This window comes from Carlito syrichta, unplaced genomic scaffold (assembly GCF_000164805.1).
Source record: "Carlito syrichta isolate Samal-C Ts95f unplaced genomic scaffold, Tarsius_syrichta-2.0.1 Scaffold303183, whole genome shotgun sequence".
Lineage (NCBI taxonomy): Eukaryota > Metazoa > Chordata > Mammalia > Primates > Tarsiidae > Carlito > Carlito syrichta.
In genome coordinates this window covers 223,638-227,140 of record NW_007247279.1, presented here as the reverse complement: position 1 = coordinate 227,140, position 3,503 = coordinate 223,638, and positions in this window count along the sequence as shown.

Genomic DNA, 3,503 nt, shown 5'->3' with positions numbered 1-3,503 from the left:
GCCTGGGCGCAGCGGGCCGCGGGAGAAAGGCAGCCGCGGAGGCACGCGCCGGAGCCCGGATCGGGGTCACTTTGGTCGAGTGAGCTGCTCGCTTGGGGGCTCGCTGTGGCGCCCGCCGTGCACACCCCTGCTTGGGGAGGAAGAGTGTTGCGACTTGTGCAGAGAAGCAGTCTGTGTTGGGAGATCGCTGGAGAAAATGTCCATGGATCTGGGCGTTGTGCAGCGGTGTCAAATGGGCGCCTTTCCTACGGGGCTGGAAAAATAGTCATCTCAGGCAGCTTCTTAGAAAGCTAATTCCTAAGAACCCCCCCCCTTTTTTTTTTTTTTTTTTAAAAGAAACAGGATCTTGTCACGCTGGCTGGAGTGCAGTGGTGCCAGTCGCTCACTGCAGCCTCGAACTTTGGACTCGCGCCACCCTCCTGCTTCAGCCTCCGGATTGCTGGGACTACAGGCACGTGCCGCTATGCCTGGCTGATCTTTAAAAATTTGTGGAGACAGGGTCTCGCTATGTTGCCCAGGCTGACCTCGAACTCCTGGGCTCCAGCAGTGTTCTCATAAAAGTTTAATGTTTTTATGGCAGCAAACACTGCTTAGTTTGGCAGATGGTATTGGAAAAACTCAAGACTTTGAGCGGTAATAGAGGAAAAGAGGGATTTCTGCTGCTTTATCTCCATCAAATACTTTGCTGTTTAGGAAGCAGCTACTCCATGAATGCGAAATTGAATTTATTGATTGGTGTAGAAATGGAACAAGGAATACAACTTAAGATAACTAGTCAAACTTTTTCCGGGTTTTTTTTTTTTTTTTTGAGTTGGAGTCTCACTCTGCCACCCAGGTTCCTGCTAGGCTCAGGTGATCCTTCCGCCTCAGCCTTCCAAGTAGCTGGAACCACAGGCATGCACCACCACACCTGGCTTATTTTTTTGAGTTACTGTAGAGACAAGGTCTCGCCAAATTGCCCAGGCTGGTCTCGAACTCTTGAGCTCAGGCAGTCCTCTTGCCACCGCCTCCCAAAGTGCTGGGATTACAGGCATGAACCTCTGCGCCTGGCTTTTTCTAGGTTTTGAGTAAGCTTAGAGCTGAAACTTTAGGGTAGTTGTTATGTCTGTTAATATAAAGGATATTTTAGCTTTTCCCCCCATCCAGTATGGAATCCAGTCTAGAATCAGTTATTGCATTAAATTGTTATGTCTCTTCAGGCTCCTTTATTCTGGACTTATTCTACAGCTTTTCTTGGTCTCCTATAAAATTAACATTTTTTGAAGACTGTAGTTCTCCCACCTTTTATTTTATTTTATTCAATTGACATATAAAATGGGCTTTCCTTTAGGCATGCAGTTATTTTTAATTTTAATACATACATTGACTTGTGTAATCACCAGCACAATCAGGTTACAGAAAAGCTGTATTATCCCCTAGACTCCCTCATACTAGTCCATTATAGCCACATTCTCCTTCCATTCCTAATTCCTGGCAACCATGGTCTGTTCTTCACCACTATAGATTTGTGCTTTCATGAATATCATATAAATGGAAATAGACAGTATGCAGTCTTTTGAGACTGGCCTCTCACTCAGCATAATGCCTTTGAGATTCATCCAAGTTGTTGCATTTATCAATCACTTGTTTCTTTTTATTGCTAAGTCATTTTCATTGTATGGATATATTACAATTTGTCCATTAATTACAGGACATTTGGGTTTGTTTCCAATTTTGAGTGATTATAAATAGAGGCACTATAAATGTTAATGTACAGATTTTTGTGCAGTTTTTATTTCTCTAGAATAAATACCTAGGAGTGAGATTTGCTGGGTTCTATAGTAGCACCTGGAGCAGTGCAGTCTCAGTAGCTTGATTCTGGTTGGTTTCATCAGAGAACGGGCCCTTGTGTGGGCTTCTACATGAAGTACCCCAAAAGTTTAATCAGTAGCTGTAATTTGTTTGCACAGTTCACAGCTCTATAGAGGGGTATCTTTAATCTGCAGTCTGCAGTTTTCAGAGTGGCAGACTGATGGCTATACCGTTGGCAATAGCCCAAGCGTCAGTAAATGTACAGCCAAGCTCAAGTGGAGAATCGACCAGAGCTTTGACAAGAGCCCCTTGTGCTTCTTCCTTTGAGTGGAGATGCGACGTCTGTCTGTGGTTCTGCAGAGCTGGCAGTCATGTTGAAAAGCCGTTGCAGGCTAGTAGAAACCATGCAGTTTCAGCTTAGCTAAGCCGGGCTCAGGATTTAGGGGAATCTTTGTGAATTGAGGGCCCTAGTGAGCTAGTGAAATGATTCTCATGGCTGGGGGTAAAACTTTCCCCAAAGAAATGGCTGTCATACTAACATGTAGAGTCCAGATGCCTTTGGGGCCGGACCAACTGTGTTCCAGAATATACCACGTTCATTTGAAAAGCAAGGTTTTGTGGGCCTTTTTGCATTGTTTGTCTTAGAGTCTGAGTTGAGTCACCCCAAAAGAGGACTATCAGGGCAGAGATTCATGTGGCCTCCATGGGTCAGGCATTCAGTTTTGACCAGGGCTCTGTAGCTAGCTAAAAGCTGCTTTTCAAAGGGATGTACTTGGCAGCCATGCTAGGAAGGCGATAATCTGAAACCCCAGGGGTACTTCCAGGTGGAGGCTGCCTCCCTTCACTAGAAGCTCTCGACAGAATCATCAGTCACAGAGACTTTTGGCTTAAAGGGGCATGGACCCACCAAGGTAGTAAGCATGCTGCAGCTGGACAGCTTTCAGTGAAGCCTTTTGTTTTGTACCCCGCTCAAATAGTACCCACTTATGAGTTAGCCCATAAAAAGGACCAAGTGGAATGCTCAGATGAAGCAAGCTCTGTGTCTAGTATCCAAAGAGCCCAGTAGGCTCTGGGCCTCCATCTTGGTGGATGAGAGCAACAGGTAGCGGTCTTTCCTTTGCTTCCAGAGTGATTGAGAGGTGTGAGTCCACTCAAATAGTCCGTGTAGTTCCAAGAAATGTGTTATCAGGCCCCTGAATTTGTTAGGGTTATCAGCCACTCCTACTGGCAGAGGTGTGGAAATACTATATTCAGGGCCATTGAAACCAAGGCTTGCCAACCAACAGTACACTGCTCTGTGGTGATGCTTTGGACGTCAGAGGGGAGAGGCATTTGCAACAAATCCTGACCCACCCACTGGTTGCAAGTGGCAGGTGAGGTGGTCTCAGTAGTCCTTTTTTAAAATGAAGTCCCCTCTGGCACTTATGGGACAGTGAAGTAAAATCATATCATTCAGTAGCAAGGCAACAAACAACTGTACATTGAATTAAGAAAAAGGGCCCTCCCGTGTGATCACTTTAGCTTTCCTCTCCCACTGTGAACCCTGTACTGTCCCAGTTAGCTGAATTTGGGTGGTGCCTTGGATGTCTTTGTCTTGTTTTGTGACTGTGGAATCACAGAATTTTAGTTCCTTGCTCTTGAGGTTACATAGCTTATTAAGATGGGTGTGTAAGGACTTACATCTGTGCCTCTTGCAGAAAGGGAGACTTCTG